Genomic DNA, 22618 nt, shown 5'->3' on the forward strand with positions numbered 1-22618 from the left:
GTATGTAGGGAAAGGAGAAAGCATAGTTTGCAGTTACATGGCAATGAAAGGATATCAAACTGTGCACCATAATACCATGAGTTAGGAGTCCAATGGGACAAGCATTTTTTTCCTGGGAGGACAGATGTGTGACACTAATACTCCTGTGACTGAAGAAAGCCAGCATGGGCCCTAATGTTACAGAAGGAAACACAGACAGAAAAGTCTAATGTAAACATTCTTGTGCCCAGACTGAAGTGAAGACAGAAATGTTACCATTGACAATATGGATATAAAAATATCAATCTGCAGTATAATTATAAATAAAACGGTTGTTAACTTTTACAACGCCTATATATATTTATGTAATGTCAAAGCTTACACATCACCAATCTTTATATCAACTTTTATATTGGCATTCTGAGAAAAACACCATATTTCCTGGGGTTTTTTGTAAAATAACAGAGAGGCTATGGCCATAAACATTCTTCAAAATCATAGATCTCATCTCTGCGTGTGTAAATGGTGTGTGTGCTGTGTACATAGACATGCTAATGAAGACATAAATAACTCACCAGAGAGTCCAGAAATGGCCAGAGCAGCATTGTCAAATTGACCTTTAGCAGAAACAGCATGAAAATATTATCACTGCATCCAAACGCTGCACCCACCCTGAATCTGGGAATGCAGGAAAGAATACAATGCTCTGACTACTTTCTATATGACAGTCTGGCCCAAAGAGTGCCTGGTCCAGCCTCAGGGAGACTGAGTTTGAGTCTATAGCTGCCAGTAGCCGGCTCAGTGATTTTTAAGCAAATCGAGCATCATTTTATGTCTCCAGGTCTTTGCCCATAACAGAGACCTTCAAGTGTATGTATGAAGCCAGACCCAAAATCATGTGAAAGACTTTTTGAGATCCCAACCAGAAACCATTAAACGCATTATATTGAGGGCTATTCCACTCATAAAGGTAACATGAGAAAGTGGTTCACTTACTCCAAGGATAAAATTGTCACTATCATTTGCAGACCTCATTGGTTGCTACTGTCCTACAGGGCAACACCTGCTGGGGGAACAGCCTTGGCTGTACAGGCATTGGGGCTGGGTTCAAACTCTGACCCCATCACTTATCAGCTGTGTGACTATAGGCAAATAACTTAACCTCTTTGCGATGTCATTGCATCAGCTATAACATGAGAACACTAGTATTCACCTAATGGTTGTATTGTGAGAATTAAAAAGCCACAGCTAGCATGGTGAAGGCTGTGTAGTAGACAATAGATGAAGGATTTTCCTTCTTTTTTCCTACCTGGGTTCATTTACAAGTTGCACAGGAAAACGGCCTCATAATATCTGCCCAAAACATCAGCCAGGCTTGCCACGAGGATCTGATGAGACAGTAGATGTGAAGACACTTCGAATATCTCATTTATCCCATGTGTGTTCACTGAGTGTGTATATATGAGAGATGCTGTAGTAGGTGCCAATAAATGTGTTATTTAGAACTAATAATCACCGCCATGCTACATGGATGGGAGGGAGGGGACTTTGCCGTCAACTCACAATCTTATCCATAAAGAAGGCAGTTTCTGGCCCCTCTTCCCATGTGAGGAAGCACCGTCTCGCCTCACCTCAGTTTGCTCTTCTCCATTGGAAGAGTAATCATAAAGACATGGGCCTTTTCCCGAACTTACTCCTTGTTGGGCATTTGTCCAAAGGCTTCACACACAGTTACTGATTTAGTTCTCACAGCACCTTCAGCAGATGTCATTATTATTATTCCCATTTCACAGATGAGGAAATCAAGGTTGAATTCCATCATGTCACCTGACAGCAAAAGATGTGTGACCAGTAAGTGGCCAAGCTAGAGAGACATGGGAGGACAGAGGCAGCTGTGTTTGCTCTGCAGATCCCAAGGACACTAATCCAACCAGCCTATGGGCAAGAAGAGCAGACAAAAGGAAGGGGTAGTCCACCTCCTCTCCCAGTTGCAGGCCCAGGGGAAGAGCAAGGTGACGGTCAGGTGCACATCTAGAAGACAAGCCCAGGTGCATGCATACCTGGCAGCAGGAAGCACAAGAAGGGCCACTCTGAGGTTAAATGTGGAGGGTGAGACAGGAACCCGCCTTGAGGGTTTTGCAATTCTGCCTCTGGGTGCCTGGCGTGGTTCACAGAGAGTCTGGACTCCACAACTAGATTAGCACTCGCTGTTAGACAACACCGCCTACTGGTTAAACTCACAGTCTCTGCCTGCATCCAAATCCCAGCTCGGTCCCGCCCCATTGACTGAAAGGCCAGATTCAGATGGGGTGTGGGAGCTACACTTTGCTCAACCCTAGACTACGTTCTCCAATCTAGGGTTGCCCTGAGCTTTGCTTTATGGTTTCTGGAACTTGCCCAGGTTAATAAAGCTGATGTAGTTTTCCTTTTAACTGTGTAACACCCTAAACCTCTAACAGTAAACTGGGGGCCTAAAAGAAATGTCACTGGGTTTTATTATAATTGTTCACAGGCCCAGGGATTCTCAAAGGGCGATCCTCGAACCAGTGGGATTAGTATGGCTTAGAAAATTATCTGGCCCAATTCCAGAGCTACTGAGTCAGGAACCCTGGGCCTGGGGTCCAGCAATCTGTGTATAAACAACCCCTCCAGATGATACTGACACATGCTTAAGTTTGAGACCTAATCACAGGCACCATCGGTCAATCAACCAATTCTACCAGCCCTACTAGGTACGAAAAACAAAGGCTTAACACACTTTTCAGGGTGGAGCCTGCTGTAAGATGACCCCCTACCCTCACCTCAACACATAAATACACCCATTTCCTTACACGGGAACCATATGGATTTTGCTAATACAAACAAAGCAACTAGTCAGCTCAAAAAGTTTCCATGAGAAAAAGTCCCAGTGGTGTTTTCCCATGACTTGGGATTGCTCCATTTCTAACAAAAACATCATTTTTAGAAGAGAAAATACAAGCAGAAAGCATTGCAGCTACAATAAAGGATTGTCACATATTGTGTTTCTTCACCTCTTCCCACCCGCCGGTCTTATGCTAAGCACGTGTGAACACACGTGAGCACACACATGCACACCTGTAACACTCTGCTGGGACAAGACCCCAAACCTATCAGTTTGGGTAAACCCTGCAGCCACGAGATTCCAATGAAAAAGGAACTTCATGCTGAAGTCAGGCCTGGGGCAGTGCCCCCTTGCACACAGGCTTTCTGACCCTCAGCCTTCAGGGTTTCCCTCTTCTCGGGGCAGTATCCTCAGCTGTCTTCTTTCGAATGGGACCAAGAAACTTGGCCTGTTTTCTCCTTTTGGTCTTTGTCACTGCCTCCATTCACTCTGCCCCTGGGGTTGTCGTCCCCCAGGTATGCAGAGATCAGCCTGTAGGTCTCCTCCTGGTTCTCTGGCTATTCCCAAAAACAAAGCAGAACGCTAAATATGAAGAGAAGATAGATCACAAAAGTCACCAACAGAGAGCTGGGGACTTGAGACTTCTGCCTTTTGCTTCTAGTTCTGAGAGAGGATCCCACTAATCCTCTCCTTCTTTGACCCCCTCCTTCATGAGGGTCTATGTTCACCTCTTCTTAGTAACCACAGTCTCAGCGTAAGGTAAGGACAGTGTTACAGTAGGTTGGAATTTAATAGATGTTAGCTGACATAGTCCTTGTGACAACACTGTGAGACAGATATTGTTACTCTTGTTTAACAGATGAGAAAACTGAGGCAAAAATTGAGGGAAAAGGACTTCCCTCATTCTCTATGCTGCCCTCCTGCCTTTTCCTAGCTGAAGACACATGTCAGAGCCGGGAGAGCTCTTGTTTCAAATCTACCTCTAGGTCAGCCCCAGCCTGGGTGACATTGGAACCCTGAAACTCCCTCCAAGAAGGCTTACAGTAGAGCCACTGCTCAGTAGGGTCATGGCAATGGCCCCTGTCAGGAGGCAGCCAAGGCTGCTGAGCCTGGCCCTCCTGGCTCGGTTCCGCACCCACTTGTTAAATAACTCTGAAGAACTATGTTCAGCCACTGAATCTCCTTGTTCCGCCAGCTGCTCATCTGAAATATAGAGACAAAAATGCCTTTCTATCCACCTCACAGTGCAGGCATAAGCCTCAAATAGAAAAGGTGGATGGGAAAGATTGAAAGGATAATGCAAAGAGCATTACATTAAAAGCTTCAAAAGAGATGTTGACCTACAGTAGATACCAGATCCAAAATCAAGGTGTAGGTAGAGTCTTCAGTGTGAAAACTTCAAACTTGATGATGAAACTAGTTAAATGACCAGTTGTCGATGAAGATATGAAAGAACCAATGAGTGCTCATTAAGGGATTTCTTTGTGAAGGCATAGTCCTTTAGATATGGTCACTGGGAGCTGGGAGTCCCATCCCACCCACACAGAGGAGGGATGGACAGGAGTTGCCCTCTATTTCCAACAGGGGAGAGGCTTTGACGTATGCTCCTTGTGATGGAGAACACCACAAATTCGACCTGACGTGGCCCCGGAAAGCCAAAACTGACTGTGGCGCAGAGTTCAGCCCTGTGTCTGGGAATGAAGCCTGTGACCCAGAGTTGAATCACGATAGCAATATTGACCCAGGGTTGTCCCAGAATGGATCCTGCCAAGGAGGGGCCTAGCATGGAGACACAGAAGCCTGGACAGGCAGAAGCAGAGGCTGAGAAGAGACTGACTGGGAGTATCCTCTTGAAAGAGAAGCATTTCCCATGGAAGGGGAGCCCAGGGAAACCACCAGTGAACTCATAAAAGTGTCCATAAGAGACAGTCTGCCTGGCTGAGAGAGGGCGGAGCCATCTCCCTGTGGCATTAGTGGACTATGGATTTCCTCATCCCCCATCCCTCACCTCCGCCCCTGCTTCTATGTTGGTGGGATCAGACACAGAAGCCAGGGAGTGGATGAGGACGTGAGCTAGGGACAGAGAGACACTGGCCATACCCACTCCCAGAAAGCAAATGTTTCACCTGCCACCAGCCCCAGCTAAGTGGAGGGAAGACCTCACCCTTGAATGAGGAGGGGAGCACTCAACCCTATACTGGACTGGACACTCTATCTAATCGAGGCACGTTTTGTGACTTAAAGTGAGTAAGGGCCTGGTATCACCTAAGGGACCACAGAAGCCATGAGACCCACCCAATTTCCATCTCCACTTAGCAGATTGAAAGGAATTGTGAGAGAGAAAAATAAAGTTGCTTTCACTATTACACCCCATTATTTCTGCTCACTTAAAATGCCAGCTACAAGGTGCTGTGTTTTTACCCTAACAGATGCCACCACCATTTACACAGGAATCCAAGCCAGAAACCTAGGTGACGCTTCACTCCTGTCCACTCACCTCCCGGGTCAGCCCTTCACCATGAATACCTCCCCGAGCCATCACTTCTCAATCTCACAGACCTCCATCATCTTCCATCTGCCTGCAAGATGAACCGCCTCCTAATTCAGCCTCCCTGACTCTCAGCTTTCCCTATTCCATCCACTCTCCTTATTGCAGTCAAAGCGATGTTTCTGAAATGCAAAGCCGACACCTTTATTATGTTGAAAACCCTTCCGTGGACCCCAACTGCCTTCAGAATAGAGTCCAACCTTTTAACTAGGTTTTTCAGAACCTAGGCCTGCCTCGCTCCCACCCTCCGCTTCCCTCACTCCTCTTGCTCCCACCCACTCTGAGCTAGGTACCCCTTCAGTGCTGCACCAAAGGCACCACTTTCTCTTGGTGTTTGCTCCTACTGCACTCAGAGGCCAAACTCCGGAGCTGCTAACTGATGTACTGAGGTGGGCTGTGAGACAATCCAGGTGCTCCTGGCTTTCTAACCTCTCAAGCCCTAACCTCCGATTTGCCATTAGAGCACCAACCATTATTGGGGCAGCACACCAGTATAAGCCAGAAGAGTCTGGTTGAAGCCACACCCTTTAAGGGGAGTGGGCCAGGGCTTTTCATGACTATTCAGATCTCAGTCCAAGTATCACCTCTTCCAGGAAGCCTGCCTTGACTTCCCAACACTGGGCTAAGTTGCCCTCCACATAGCTCCATAACACAGTCTCACTACTGCCTTGCTTATCCCACTGTTTACCTGGTTGCAAGTTCTTTGAGGGCAGGGCTGTGTCCTGTTCACAGCAAGAGCTCAACCTTCCAACGCTTCATCTATGTAACAGGATAGTGAAAGTTTATCCCTCAGGGTGTTATTATTATAAAATGAGAAAATGAATGGAAAGCACATAGCATGGTATCTGGTGTATACGTAAACACTTAATAAATGTTATTTTTTATTATTGCTCAACACGTTGAATAAACTAGTCAATGGAAAGATTGATATCATTATTACAATGTGGCATATATGTGCCCCCAGGAACAGCCTGTGGGCAAAGACAGGCTACTGACTAAATGACTTGTCAAGGTCTTTTCTATCCCGATAACTTTCTAATTTTGAGGCCCATGAATTACCCAAACACCATCAAAACTGGAAAACTTACCTCCATCAAGTGGTTGTTGGAAACAGAGATTGGTAAGAGATTGGAAGTGCTGGTGGTAACACTACATTTCTAATTAGCTAGAAAAAGTCATCTTGTGTGCGCGTATAAAACGATCTTCAGATAAACGCTTCTGTTATCTTTCCCTCACAGGGCCTGGGTGGCCAGTCAGGTGCTGATTTGCTTCTGCATTTCAACAGAATCTGTTTTGTAAATTTGTTAAATTCTTCAGAATGAAACTACTTCCTGGTGGAAACTCATTTTCTGCCCCCTTTCCTGCCTCGCTTCTGGGTTTCCTCCTCCGGCATGACTTGCTGACTCCGTAGGCAGTGACTGTCACTCTCCAGCATGTTCTCTCCCTCCCCGGGAACTGGGCTTCCCAATCACCTCAACGACGGTGTGGGTGGAAGACAGATGGCTTAAGTGGTTCTGATAACAGTGGCAGGAAAAAATGGTCAGGGTTTTTTGGAGGACAAGAGGGGAGTTACAAGACGAGCACCAGCTCAAGTTACTGGGTCTCACTGGTGCAGAAAGTGAGCCTGAGTCAGGGCAATTGGGGCGGGAAGAGCATCATTTTCTTTTTCTTTTATTTTTTGAGATGGAGTCTCACTGTCACCCAGGATGGAGTGCAGTGACACCATCTCGGCTTAGTGCAACCTCCAGCTCCCAGGTTCAAGCAGTTCACCTGCCTCAGCCTCCCTAGTAACTGGGATTACTGGTATGTGCCACCATGCCCAGCTATTTTTTTTTTCCGTATGTTTTTAATAGAGACAGGGTTTCACCATGTTTGCCAGGCTGGTCTCAAACTCCTGACCTCAGGTGATCCACCCACCTCGGCCTCCCAAAGTGCTGGGATTACAGGCATGAGCCATCTGGCTGGAAGAGTATCATTTTCCGATCTAACTCCCAGCATCCCAGGACAGGTGGCAGATGGTGTATACTGGAGCATAAATTGAAGCCCCAGCTCCAGGGGAGAGTAAATGCAGGAAACACCAAATAATACCTGGCATTTAATCAGCCAGGGCTGGGTGTAGCACTGGGTCCCTTCACAAGGGTTATTTCTTTTAATGCTCATGACAACCCTACAAGATCAGGGTTATCATTATCCTCATTTTACGGATGAGGAAACTGCAGCTGAAAAGAATAGCATTCCCATCTTCTTCCGTCAGAGCACCAGGCATGTGGGCCCCGAAGGAGAGACAGCTCAAAGCAAAAGTACATCCCCCAAAAGCTTCAAAATCACCATGACTAATACAGTTACGAATAGTTCTCAAAGAAAATGTTGACTGCTTAGGGCATCCCTTACTTTTGAAAGTAATATTTATGACAATGTTCATGCCTTCAAATCCCGTCAGAGACCAGATTTACCCATGCAATGGCGCTGGACCCATAAGACAATCCAGGCGTTCTTTGTTTTCTAACCGCTAAAGCCCTAACCTCCAATCTTCCATTACTGAACAAACCAATACTCTTGTACTGAAAGAAGCCAGAACAGCCTGGCTAATGCCATCCCCTGTAAGAAGGTTGGGCAGACTGCTCCCATGGCTCAACCCTCTCTCAACACCTGAACCCAGAGAAGCCCCAACCGAAAGACTTCTTTCTATGGTTTGAATTGAGCGCTCTGTGTCATGAGCCTATCTGGGGCTCCCTGCCTCTTCGCAGTGAAAAAAAAGAAGAGTTTTAAATATTTTTTAGCAGAAAGACACCCCTTTCTCATTGGGATTTGAGCTGCAAAGACACGGCAACCAAACAGAAACAGGATTATACCCGAGGAGGATCTTGGAGTAATCACCAAAATCCACTTCTCCTCTCCCTTTAGGCAAGAGGAAGGATTTACAGTTAGGCAGGGCCATGAGCTGAAGTGACCCACGTTGCTTCTAGCCTAAAGCATTTAATTCCTGATGCAAGACCCTCCAGCCTTCTCCTCCTACCCCCAGCATTCTAGCAAGAAGCCCGTGCATCTCAGATGGTGCAGCTATACGATGGTGGAATCTCCATCAGCCTGGATCCTCAGGAGGCTGTGTGGAACGGGGCCTTCTGTCAGACATACTGCACATGCAAAGTGAGAGGTAAATAAAGGTTTATTACGTCGAGCCTTGGAGATTTGGGAGTTGCTTGTTACTGTATCACAACCTCGCCCAGCCTGACTGACATTCATGGTGTGAGACCCACTCCCCAGGAGCAGCAGAGCTCAAGGATGCCCCTCTGTGGCCCTTTTATGTTCACTGCCCTTTCTGTAATAAGTCAGGACAGTAGGTGACTCATGTTTATTATGCTTTGGTAAGGGCAGTAGATGGCAAGTTGTACTCAAACATAAGCAGTGAGAGCAGAGAGTAAGCTGTCTACTTTTTCTGTACTCTTCTCCACACAGAGTTAACATTCATCGGGCATTTACTCTGCACTGGGTATGTTAAGACTATTATTTCTCATTTCATAATATCCCTGCAATGAAAGTAAGCATTGTGCATATATCAAAACATCATGTTGTGGCCAGGCGTGGTGGCTCATGCCTGTAATCCCAGCACTTTGGGAGGCCGAGGAGGGTGGATCACCTGAGGTCAGGAGTTCGAGACCAGCCTGGCTGACATGGTGAAACCCCATCTCTACTAAAAATACAAAACATCAGCCTGGTGTGGTGGCAAGTGCCTGTAATCCCAGCTACTCGGGAGACTGGGGCAGGAGAATCTGTTGAACCTGGGAGGCGTAGAAGTTGCACTGAGCCGAGATAACATCATTGCACTCCAACCTGGGCAACAAGAGTGAAACTCCATCTCAAAAAGAAAGAAGGAAGGAAGGAAGGAAGGAAGGAAGGAAGGAAGGAAGGAAGGAAGGAAGGAAGGAAGGAAAGAAAAGAGAAAGAAAGAAAGAAAGAAAGAAAGAAAGAAAGAAAGAAAGAAAGAAAGAAAGAAGAAAGAAAGAAAGAAAGACATCATGTTGTATACCATAAATATATACAACGTTTATTGTTCATTTTTAAATTAATTAATTAATTAAAAAATAAAATCCAAAATAAGTATTTTAGTCTCCATTTTACATATTAGGAAACTATGGTTCATGGAGATTGGCTTATTTAAGGTCACCTAATAGAAATTGGGTTGTAAATTCAGGTGTCTCTGATCCCAAAGGCTGTGGTTTCCCACTATCTGACAATAAACCTGCCCACTCAGTGTACTCTGAATAAATGATCAGATAGATGATCAGATAGATAGATGACAGATAGATAAACAGATGGAATGTTTAACTGACGTGTTGTCTTTTCCATTAATAGTAGAGCCCCAACCCCCAAACAAGCTGGTAATTATGCAGGAAAATGACACACTCGTAAAAAACAAAAGGTCGAAATGAAAGCACATTGACATCTATCTCATTGTTGTAATTTTGAGAACAGGCTCTGCATTTAAATCTCAGGTTTCTGACCACTCATGATCTATGTGACTCTGGGTAAGTTGCTTCGCCTCTCTGTGCCTCCCTTTCTTTAACTGTAAGAAGGTGATTAAAAGAGTGCCTGCCTCCTTGGGTTTTCATGAGGACTAAGTGAGCTAGTATAGGTATGGGGCAGGGAAGAAGAGCTGACACACAGCTGCCCTCCAAGACTGTTACCTCTGCGTGAGCTATGAGCAAGTGGGAAGAGGACCTCTGGGGCAAAGAGCAGCATCCTCAGCCCACTATTCCTAGGGACGGTGCCATTCACCTCCTCCTCTTCAGAACCCACGAGACCCCCTGTTCCTTGGAGAAAGGGTGGTTGATGAGGACATCATCTCATGTATGAAAGGTGGCCCTACATGCCTCACTAACTGAAGTTTACTTACAACATGAGATGATTCTGTACCCAAGGCACAAGGCAAAATCCCAGCTCCTGGGTCATTCTGCATGCAATGAGGGCAGGATACAAGGCAGTGCCCAGGAGCACACACCACTCGGACGTGCTGCACACCCCACTTGGCACTGTGATCCCTCTGAGCAGCTGTGTGAAGGCTGAGTGCAAATCCCCCTGGCAATTGCTTTGTTCAACTTCACGGCAGATTTTCCTCAGGATCCTCAATCAAAGACACTTCTTAACCTTGTTTTATTAGCTTCACAGCTGAGAAAAAAATATATATAATGGTACAATGATTATCATAATAGTACTTTGAGATCATTATTTATATCATTTGTATTATCTGCTTAACCCAAGAGAACGTGCTGCAGAAGATAAAGGCCTTGCATGAGCGCTGGCACACCCCGCAGCCCTGCTGAGAAGAGCCAGGCTTGTAGTGGTAGGTGGTGTCTAAATGTTACAGAAGAGCGAAGAGTCACAAATACAGTCAGACCCTCAAACTGAATGTTTAACAAACATGTCTCTTCCATCGATAGTAGAACCCCAACCCCCAGACAAGCTGGTAATTGTGCAGGAAAACGACACCTGCACCTGTGCAGGAAAAGGTTAACCAATCAAATGCCCAAAGCCAACCAGTGACACTAGTTGAGCAGAGCAAGAATCTGAGTGCAGTGGCACAAGCGGCCCCAGTACACTTTCCAGAAACCACAGGAAGGCTTCGGTTCCTGGCTCCACAGTAACTGGAGGCTCTAGGCCCCAGGAGTGCAGGAAATTGTTCTCCTTTGCAGTAGAGGGTTTTCCTCATGGTAAGGATGTGATGTATTTGTGGAATGAATGAATGAATGAATAATGCCCTCAGATTGGTGAGTGATCCGACAGAGAGAAGGCTGAGATGATCTAGCTACTGTGCCATTCGTTCCTCCACCTTGTAGCCCACAGAGGAGGTCCATTTCATGACCCTTTAAAATGATTAAAAGACAATTCCCTGGTCCTAATGTGGTTCTTTCAAATTTTATGTGCCATTAATTGCTTTTAAAAAATTATGGCAGGTTTTTTCCTCAGCCTTTCCTTTCCACAGTCTCTTTTTAAAAATGTGTTCAGAGATTGGCCCCCAATTCACTGTCTCAAATTCCCATGCTCTGCTCCCTAGATTCAGTTTCTAGTGAAAAAGAGTATGTCAAATTAGCTGAGGAGAGTGAATCTCTGTGGATTTGAAGATGTACCATGATGCAGCCTGCTGCAGACACAAATTCTATGTAGTCTACTGTTTTATCTTGTAATAATTCATTCAGATTTCACGTTTCAGTTCCTAAAGTACTTGTGCTTGTTTAATATAAAAATAATAGTATATAATACTTAGCAATTAAATTATTGGATTTCTGCCTATCCCTCACTCCCACCCAAAAGTAAATAAAGTCAGTTGAACCTCATGTTGTGAAGACATGTTGTGTCTTCTGTGAGCCAAGTTCAACCTCCCAGGCACGTCCTGATGGCCCTCTGTTCTCTGAATTTCCCTACCCAGCCTCATCTCTCATCTCTCCCAGCTTACATAGCACAGTTTGACTGAACCAAGCATCTTACACTTCCCTGAACACACAATTTCAGAGGCTGGCAACCAGAAATACTTCAACAGAGCAGGATAGCACTGCACTGGGCCCTGGGCCTGAAATCAGTAGGTATGTGAAATTCACGTTGGTCTGCAAGCTTCTCTCCATGAGATTAGTGCCATTGGCTGCTTAATGTGCTACTTATATATGAATGGCAGAGACCTAGCAGCTTTCTGTCTTCTGTGAAGAGGAGCAGGGGAGCTCTGGGAGCCTCTGATCTGCTTTCATGGGTCCTCTGCCAGCCAATGCCTCTGGTCCTAATGTAAATCTTTGCTGGCATCATCTTCAAGCCTGCAATTCATCCTGATCCTTAAACTTCCATCTGTCAGTGCAATGCAAAACTAAACATTTTGCTTTATCATTCATGTTTTCCATCATAAAAGCAATACATGACATTTAGAAAATACAAAAAAGTAGGACAATCACCCACTATCCCACCAACACAGAGGCAACCAGTATTTGCATTTTGGAGTTGTTCTTCCTGTCTTTTTTCTTTACATAACTTTTACTAAGCTTTAATCATTAAGCATTAGTATTTTGTATTCCCCGCCTTTTCACTCCACTTTAGCACATTAGCATTTGCACATGCTAAAAAGTCCAGATTAATCCTGAACACAAACAATAACTGTCTTCTTATTTCTAGGTCCAAAATGAGAGTGAGACAAAGGAGGTAAGTACAGGATGCTAAAACTATTTTTCATAGCAGCCAGGCAAATCTAGAAAAGAATTATTTGATATTGCATCCAATTCTCTGCCTCAGGAAGGGTTTCCTGGCATGGGTCATTTCTGCCTGGAGATGGGTCCATCCCCTGAAGGTCACCCCCGACCATTTCTGATGTGTAGAACAAGTATCCTGTCTAAACCCAGGTTCCAATCCTTTAAGCAGCTGTGCTGATTTGTTCTGAGTCTTTGAACTCATTTGGATTGTTTCAGCTGCAGTGACCCACAAAGGTCCATAATATTCCCCAAATATACTTCCAGTCTCCCCAGGATATTGTATCATTATCCAATATTAACAACGACTGCTTAGCTCAGATTCCTTGGGATTCTGTGATGGTTATTTTTGGGTGTCAACTTGACTGAGCTACAGGGTGCCCAGATAGCTGGTAAAACATTATTTCTGGATATGGCTATGAGGCTTTTTCCAGAAGAGATTAGCATTTGAGTCAGTAGACTGAGCACAGGAGGTGGCCCTCACCCATGTGACTGGACATCATCTAATCCACTGAGGTCCCAGAACTAACACAAAGGTGGACAAAAGACAAATTCTGTCACTCTTCTTGAGCTGGGTCATCCATCTTCTCCTGCCCTTAGACACTAAGCTCCTGGTTTTCAGGCCTTCAGACTCAGGGATTTATACCAGCATCTCCCATTCCCAGTTTTCAGGCCTTCAGTCCCAGACTGAGAGTTACACCATCAGCCTTTCTGGTTCTCAGGTTGTCTGGCTTGGACTGAATTACACAGCTAGCTTTCCTGCTCTCCAGCCTGCAGATGGCATAGTGTGGGACTTCTTGGCCTCCATAATAACTTGAGCATAATAAATCTCCTCTCATAATCTGTATCTATATCTATCTACTTATCTACATATCCAGTTGGTAGAACCCTAATATATCTTCTTTTTCTATTTGTGTAGAAGTATTAACTTCCATGATGCAATTGAAAGATCTCAGAGATAAGACTCAAGAAGTCATGGATTAAATCCTATTTTTGCTAATGTCTGATCCTAGCTGATTCCAAAAAGGAGGGGCAGAAGAGGGAGAGAGCTGATAATTATAATAATTACAACGATGATGGTAATCTAGCAAATAATGAGTGATTGTCACATGCTCAACCATGTTCTAAGTGCTTTATATGCTTTACCTCATTTAATCTTTACAATATCCTGTCAATGCCTTGCATCCAAAACTACAAAGAACACAGCTATAGTGAACAAAGTAGGACTTATTATTAACTCATTACAACAGGGGAGAACATAGGCCGTGGGGAGGTATGGGGTCTCTCAGTAAGAGAACGTCAGAAAGGATTTATAATAGGATTTGGGATTGTAATAGGAGATTTCAGGAAGGGTCCAAGAAAGGAGGGTTGGGCTCTGGATTGGATGCTTTTAGGAAGAGCAAGGGTAGTTCTCTAATTGATTAACTTGATCATTCTTACCTAGAAGGTGGGATGAGCAGAAGAAGATTAAAGCTGTACGTGGTAAACACACAGCAGTCACTTACATCAGCCAGCACAGGGGTGCTTCGTCATTTGCCTGGCTTGGACCATATCCTTCTTTTGTTTGTAGTTAGGCGTGATTAGGAGGTGGTCTCGCTTGTGTCTTAATCGTGGTCAGAGTGGCTTTGTCTGATGTTGATGTTTTCTGACATTGTTTATGTTAAACAGGAGGACACTAAGGGGCTGCGTTTTGCTTTACCTTATTAAATGGGAGCTGTTTACTATATATATGTTAAGACAAAGAAACTCAGGCTTAGGTAGGCTGAGAAATGTGCTAAAGTTCCTACAGCTAGAAAGGAACAGGAATTGAACGTAAGTCTGACTCAAAGCCAAAAGCCAAGTAAGGATCACACTGAACCTCCTCTTCATGCAGTGATTTTTATCTTGTTTTATTTTCATTTTTGGATAAGTAATGCATGGAAAATGTACAAAATTCAAAATGTGAAAAGAGCACCTAGTGAAAAGCAAGTCTCCCTCCTATTCCCAACCATCTTTCCACGTCCCTTTCCCCTCCCAGGAGACCACATTGTCCCCATTTCATCCAGGGTCTCTCATTCATGCCAGAGCTTTGCCGTGTGGATGGAGCAAATCCATTTCAAAGGGTGGCACTGGGAGAAACAGCCACTGAGTTATGACTTAACAAATTATTTGTCCTTGTTCCTCTCTTCCAAAAACTCTTTCACAAGGTTTCAGTGACTCAACAAATATTGATTAAACACATACTATTTCCAGACGCTGTGCTCAGCACTAGGGAAACAAACAATAAAATAAACAAGCTGCTTGCCCTTGAGGGGCTCACAGTCTAGCGGAGAGGATGACCTGAATGAATCAGGCCAGTGGACTGTAGGGGAGGATGCAAAAGGAGCAGGCTGCCTTGCCAAGGATGGCAGAAGAAGACTCAAGGAGAAGGAAGCACCCCGCCTGGATCCCAAAGGTGACAGGGATTTACCCAGTGGACAGAGGTGAGGAAAGAACTCCAGAGAGAGAGAAGTCAGTATGAGAAATGACATAAGTGTGAAAGAACGTAGCACATGCTGGAGCCTGCCCACGCCTCCAAAAGGCTGGAGCACAAGGCGCCTGGGGCAGGAGGCAGGAGAAGTGAAGGGAAACGTAGCTAACTGTGCTGTCTCAAGGAGCCTTTTGCAGGAAGCTAAAGAGATCATTGTCAGAATTAAATAAGATAGACAATGTGGAAAAGATTCAAAGAGCTTAAACACTTAGCAAATGTGATGAATTAGAAGGGTCACTAGTTCCGGCACCCTCAATTGTCATTCATCATTGTCCTTTTCTGAAGGTGCTGCTTCTAATCGTGGTCACCACTTGTGGGAGCACCGACTGAGGACAAAGACCACAGAGGCCACTGAAAAGAAAGATGGTGACCACCTGTACCCTTGATGCCTCAATTAGACACACTGGGCACCCATGCCCTAGGGCACCATTAGCAAGTACTGTTTGGTACTCACAGGCATCCAGGTTCTATCAAAGGTGTGTCTAGGATAAATTGTTTGAGAAACAAGGTCTAAGGTTCATGTAATTCTCTCCCTTCTAAAAGAATCCTGAGTGTGGCCTTTGTGACACTCTAGACTGCCAGCCATTGTATTTCTGAACCACAGTAACAAAGGCACACGCAGAAGTGCTGTCAGTGCTACAAAGGATGCTGTTATCCACACAGCAGAAAGCTGGACACAAAAAAGCCTAAAGATAGATCCTTCCAGGACAAATTGTTGTTAAAACAAACAAACAAACAAACAAAAAACTCTGTAACCCATCTGGGTTTTTGCCCTGATTTACAGGAAGCTCCAACACTGTAAAGAGTACAGGCTTTGGGTCAGACAGTGCCAGTTACTACCTACGTAGCTTAGGCAAGGTTTACATCTCTTTGAGGCTCAGTTTATTCATTCATGAAATGGAGATAATAATATAAACTGCCTATTACTATAGTTATAATTACATCAGAATGTAAATGTACAGAATAGCATAGTACCTGTCACAAGCAATCAATATATTTTATCAATAAAAAGCAGTTGGTTTGGTCTATTGATTTGATGTAGTTATTCCGTCATAAAATAGAAATTATACATGTCATTTTAGGCCTCAACACAGAGTAAGTACTCATAAATAAATGTTCATTGTTGGCAATTAAATAATTTCCCCTGCCAACAGTAGGCTTTCTTATTTTGGGATCTCCTCTGAGTCTTTCACACAAATATGAACAACTGCTATGTAGCTTTCAATTTCACAAATCTTTACTGATCACATCCAATGTGCCAAGTACTGTGTGACCTGCGGAGCTGACTTTAATAAAACAGGTCTCATCCCTGCCCAAGGAGCTTGTAGTCTGGAGGGAGAAATGAACATGCAGACACCTCCCTAAAGGTGGGTGGAGTAGGTCCCATAGGCTCCTCTCAGAGCCCCATCTAAGACAGAATCCCAAACCAGACAAACTGAGGGCGGAGAGGTAAGGGTCTCCTTATCTGTGAGTGGAGCAGATGGTTGGCCATAAACTGGGATCTGAGGCCCAACAAGACCCTCTTACTGTCTATGGTTGAAGCACAAATACTCCAATATTCTATTTTCCTTAGGAAAAATGGTGACAGTGCATTGAGGCTTTACACCCACCATTAGTTGCGCATCACAGTCATCACGTGCAAGCTAAGGGGAACCTGGACATCCCAACGCCAGCTTCTTCAGATGAGGGACTCAGGAAGGAAGAGCAATTTGGTGAAGGTCCCACACCCATCAGTCACCAAGTTGGCCCTTCAATGTAGGGCTCCTAACTCCTGCAGCTCTTTCTTCCACACCACGGGAAGAGGATCATGGCCCCAGGAGTGTGATAAGCCAAGGCCAAGCCTTGTTTCTCAGAGAATCCCTGTTGCAGTGCACAGCATGCAGCAGGGATTTGGCCTCTGGGACCCAGGAGGGATGGTGCCATGCCTGGAGACAAGACCGCAGGAGAAGCAGCCCGTAGCTGCGGGCTGCAGAGGTGTGAAGTGGGAAGGGGAGCGCTCTAAGGAAAGTCAGGACATTTTGCTAACTGCATAATCAGGATCTGGTGGGAGCAGGGCCCCCCACAAGACAGCTTCCTCCTGTCAAAGTCTTATGCAGGGACCACTAATTTCCCACTGAAGGCCAGCCACACCATTTAAAGACCCATGCCATGCGCAGTTTTAAGCAAAAGTGCCCCAACACAGAACCACCAACAATAGAGCTATTGGATTTTTAAAATTCTATCTCAACTCTACCTGTCGGCACAGCAATGGGGGTCAGCAAACTACAGTCCACAGATTGAACCTGGTCCACCATGTTTTTGTAAATAAAGTTTTACTGCAACACAACCCTTGTCTATTCTTGTACATATTGTCCGTGACTGCTTTAACACCACAACAGCAGAGTTCAATAGTTCTATTAGCAACCATATAGCCATGAAAAGTATAAAAATGTTACTATCTGGCCCTTTAAGGAAAAGTTTGCCAACCCCTGGTATAGTAACCAGTGTGATCCTAGAGTAGTGGAATTCTAATAACAAAAGACCTTGGCTGTTGTCTCAATTCTGTGTTTTCCCATGAATTCCAACAAAAGCATCATTTTAAGTTCCTAAAATTCACAACGCTTGGGCTTGACGGGTTCCTGAGGTATTCAGCGGGTGGTATTGGGCTGCCTGGCCTGCTTCCCTTTCCTGGAGCTTCTCCACTCTCTTCCCAAACTCCAACCTGTCCAGAAAGCTCTGACTTCCACCTGCAGGCCCCGCCCACTCATCACCACTTTCCTGTAGCCTCCCTGCTTCCCCTCATCTACCCCGTCTTACTCCACACACACACTCCTGCCAGACAGAAGCAATTGTCCCTTTAGGTGTATCCTGAAAACACACAACATATCACTCTGCTACAGCACCTACCTTATTACACTGTTTGTGCATTGACTTTTGCAATATTTATGTGTATCCTCCATCTATAAACGTCTTTTAAAAAGAGACTGTATCTTACTCATCATCTTCATGCCTAGAAGAAGTCCTGACACATAGAAAATTAGATTGAAGCCCATTTGGAAGGAAAGGCATCTTAGGAATCATCCCATCAATTCTTTCCTTTTACAAGTGAGAACACTGAGGCCCAATGTCACAAGACTGGCCAGCGGCAGAGCCCTCTCGAGGGTCTCCCTCCACTAAGTAGAGCCCTCATTCTAGAGCACCACACAGGAATGCAGAGATTCATGTGCATTAAAACAGCAGTCACTTACGAATGGTGGTCATTATTTTCAAGGTAGCAGCAATGGGAATCTTCTCCTAAAGTGATACATCCATCGCCTGTACCAGAAACCAAAAGCCAGTCCTGGTCTCCTGACAGCAGTGACGGGAAACAGTATGCTGCAGTCACCAGAGTGCCTATGCCCATGATGGACCAGTGGGCTGCAAAATTAAACTCCTCTTTTTAGAGGCCATTTGTGTGTTAAGGAAGAGAATAAATGCGCTAACCCCATGGCCAGTTAAAAAAAACATGCACCCAGACAGAACTTTATTTGACGCTTTCAGGCCAATGGGGGAAAATGAGCTTTGTAATTGAAATTGTAATGGAATAAGCTGGGCCTGGTGGCGGTGAGGACAGGATATTCTTGGAGGTCAGATTATGAGAGGTGACATGTGAAAGTCCTCAATAGGTTGGCAACTCAAACGTTTCTGTGAAAGATCAAGAGAAAGCATTCCGGATGCCGTGTGGGGGTTTCTGGCGCACAGAAGTGGTCTGGACTCCAGAACGTAGTGTGGGACTGGGCCGCGGTGGAATCGTTTTGTAACTAATTACAAGGCATGACCATCCTTTGTCATGTCTGATTTGTGCACACTCAGAACCAGGCCCCATCTCTCCTGTCCCTCTTAAATCCACATGAAGGAGGTACACATGTCTTGCTTTGACTCCTCCTGGGTGCAAGGATATGAGCTGGAGTAATGTTTTCTCTCAGTTACACCTTTATTGAAAGCTCTCTTGTGCCCATCACTGGGCTGGGGACCTCTTGGTGAATGAGACAGATAGTTTCTGCCATCAGAGCATTCACAGTGCGTAACCTTAACAGGTTCCTGTCAATCCTAGTGGAAGAATATCAGGACCAATTGGAGGCAGAGGTCATTTTGGATGACACCCCTCAAATTATCCCATACAGGGTCCAGCTGCATAGAGTGGGAAGAGAACTTGCTTTAAAGGCCAAGAGGTATGGAAGTCAGCATCAGCCTCCCAGCTCATAGACTTCAGACAGTTACTGATGTTGCCATATCCTCACAGAGAAATGGGATAATAATAGCAACGTGGGAGCTGGTGGAGAGGATGAAAGAAGCTACCGTGTGTCGGTGCTCAGCAGGAAGCCTGGGTGGCACTGTTGTGATGAGAAGAGCAGCATGGGCAAGGGAAGACGTTCAAGCATCCATCACCCTGACATGGCCGTCAGGGAGGCTTTGGGGGGCTGGAACTGAGGAGGCTCTGTCAGCTTCTACCACTAGCACCTTGCAAGGGCCGGACACACAGTAGTTCTCATTCCTTTCTGTTTATTTCAAACGAACTTGTGTTTTAAGGAGAATATAAATTCTCCCCTTTCCCCTCTTTTGAAAGGCAACAGGTCCTCCATTTATAATGCCTTTCTCACCATCTTCCCATCTCCCACCACAGCCCAACTCCACTTCTCAGCATGGGTAGAAGTAGCTTGAACTCTCCTCTCTTAGCTAAAATAAATGAGTGTGGGAGAGCATAGATTTTAGAATCAGACTATCCTAGGTTTAAAGTCCCAGCTGTAGCACTTACTGTCCCATCCACATAACCTCCCTGCGCCACAGTTCTCTCACCTGCCAAATGGAATAATGATGATGGCACATTCTCAGAGGCCCACTGCAGGGACTGAGCGCCCTGGTGTGTGTGAAATGCTTTGCACCGTGTTTGGCTCATAGCAACACTCAATAAATGTTGCCTGTGGACGCGGCAGCCTACAGTTGCTGTTGTCAGCTTTCTTTTTCATTGTGAAATGGATAGTTCCACCTTCACAGGGTGGTTGTGAGAAGCAGTAAAAGGCAAGGCCCCTCCTACAGTGCTTGGTACATAGTAGGCACTCAGTAAATGTTAGGTGCTCTCCTTCAAACCAGTACTGTGTCATCCCCTGCATTTACTTTTACACTCGGTGGGAAGCATCGGGATCAGTAGGCGCCTACAGATGACAGCGTTGGCACCAGACAGGCTTGCATCTGAGAGGAGGACACGGAGAGGGGAATGGGATTTAACAGATTCAGCAGGAGCCCCTGCTGCCTCGCGGCTTTCCTCCTGTCACTGCCTGTGTAGTGACCTGCAGTGGTTTCTCAGACCCTGCAGGAGAGATACCTCCCTCTGTTCTGCGCACTCACTTCGCAGCATGAAAATGGAGCTGACGCAGTGTAACATGTTAACCAATAGCGTGGGCTTATCTACTCTTTACTTGTTTGTGACTTGTTTGTGTGGGAAAGAATGCGTAATTGACCAGGCCTTGCACATAAACGCCTCGCCTCTCACCTTCATTCATACATATCTGCTTTAGCCTTCACTTGCTGGACTTTTCTTCTTCCAAAGAATTAATATAACAGTCACCATAATATCCTTCATTTTTGAGTGCTTACTATGTACCAAGCAGTCTATATTCACGACATCGTTTAACTCTCACAAGAAGCCAATAATAAATATAACAACACGTCTTGGGAAAGATAGAAACTGAGATAAGAGAGGTTGAGTAACTTCACACAGCTACCAAGAAAGTGGAGGAGCCAAAACGTGAACCTAGTCAGCCTGACTCCAGGCATCTTACCTACCAGGCTCTCCGCCTTCTTAATGGAGACACTGAGGCTTTGCCCTCAAACCCAGGGCTGCCCACGCCAAGCCCACCCTCTTTGCACACAGCTCTTGCTCTGCCTTGAGAATCCGTGCCTGGAAAGTCCAGCCAGGGTGGAAGCATCCGGCTACATCCCCCCGTGGGCACATGGATACATTGCACTTCTTCGGGTGCCCGGTCCATGAGGCTAGTGGCTCCCCAGGGCTCAGGGTGGGTATTGCTTTCAGCTTATGTCCAGGTAGAGAAAGTATGTTCCAAGGATTCTACTCAGCCCTTCCTGCCATCATAGCGCTCGCTCCATGGGCCTAGGGCCAATGTGGAAATTCTGGTCATTGCTGCAAATGTCCATTTAAATAAAACATCCAGGAACTGAAGAAATAACCACAGGGTGGGTCCATGAGCCTTCCTACTGGACCACAGTTTTTTGGGGTTCCCAGGAATTAGCATCCGTAAGAAGCCAGCACGAAGTAATCCCCAAGAGGTCTGGGCACCTCCACTCATCTCTGCACCGTCACCCTAGTGGACGGACACAGGGCACTTTGGGACAGCTTAGGGGAAGATATAGGATGTACTTGTGGCTCTGCTGGGAGGACCCTCCCCTTCCTCCAGAGGACCCAACCTCCCCTTCTTCAATCAAGGGCCTGTGAACCAACATAGGTCTGAAAAGTGGGGGAAAAGCAGTAACTCTGCATTTTGGTGACTCAAGTCAGGTTTCTGGACAACAGAACTAGAGATTTCCTGCTATCTAGGTCAAGCAATATTTCAGTAAGCTGCCTGTCTATTGCTTTCCTAGGGACAACATCACTGCTAAAGATAACTGCAGGCCAAAACATTCGGGTTCCCAGCTTGTCCCTGCTGCCCGTTATGATAAATGTGTTCAACTGGGCTCTGCAGTTCAGCCTCGCCACATGTCTCATGCCACCCTGGGATCCCATCCTCCCCCGCACTGAAATCAGGGAATTTTTCCAAGTGGCATGTTTCTCTGTCATCCCAGTCTCCAGGGGCAGCCACCACGGAGATTTCTAAGGCAACTGATGCATTTCCCAAGGTCTTCATACAGGAATTGTCCACTGGGCCCCTTTGGGAGCTGTAGGGGAAGGTGGGAGGTGTTGCCAAGAGCTCATAATAAGCCCACTTCAACATCCCAGCCTCTCTAAGCCTTTGGATTGTTTCCCTGCCTCCTCCCAGGACAATGCAGGCATCCCAACCTCATTTAAATATGCAACACTCTGTACAGGTTTTGGCTTTATTTAATGAATCAAGCAAACTATAAGATCCACTTCCATGTGTGCAAGCTAACACATCAAACCTAAAATCTCTCATAAGTGTATTCATATCAATAAATTCCTCCCAATCTATCATTAAATGTCATCCTCCTCTGTCTAAGATCTTTAGAGGCCATGTCTATATATTCCTAGGTTTCTACTGGTATAAATTAGCCAAGTTGTGCAATTACTTTGGAAGACAAGCCATGTCCTGCTTGGTCAAACTTCGTGGCTGTTCCCCTTACGCTGAACCCTGACTTCAGTTACAGGTATATGTATTAGTTTTCTATTGCTACCATAACACATTAGCACACACTTGGTAGCTTAAACCCACACATATTTATTACCTTAAAGTTCAGCGAGTCAGGAATTCAACACGGTTCTCCCTGAGCTAAAACCAAGGTGTCAG

This window comes from Macaca mulatta, chromosome 12 (assembly GCF_049350105.2).
Source record: "Macaca mulatta isolate MMU2019108-1 chromosome 12, T2T-MMU8v2.0, whole genome shotgun sequence".
Taxonomy (NCBI): Eukaryota; Metazoa; Chordata; class Mammalia; order Primates; family Cercopithecidae; genus Macaca; species Macaca mulatta.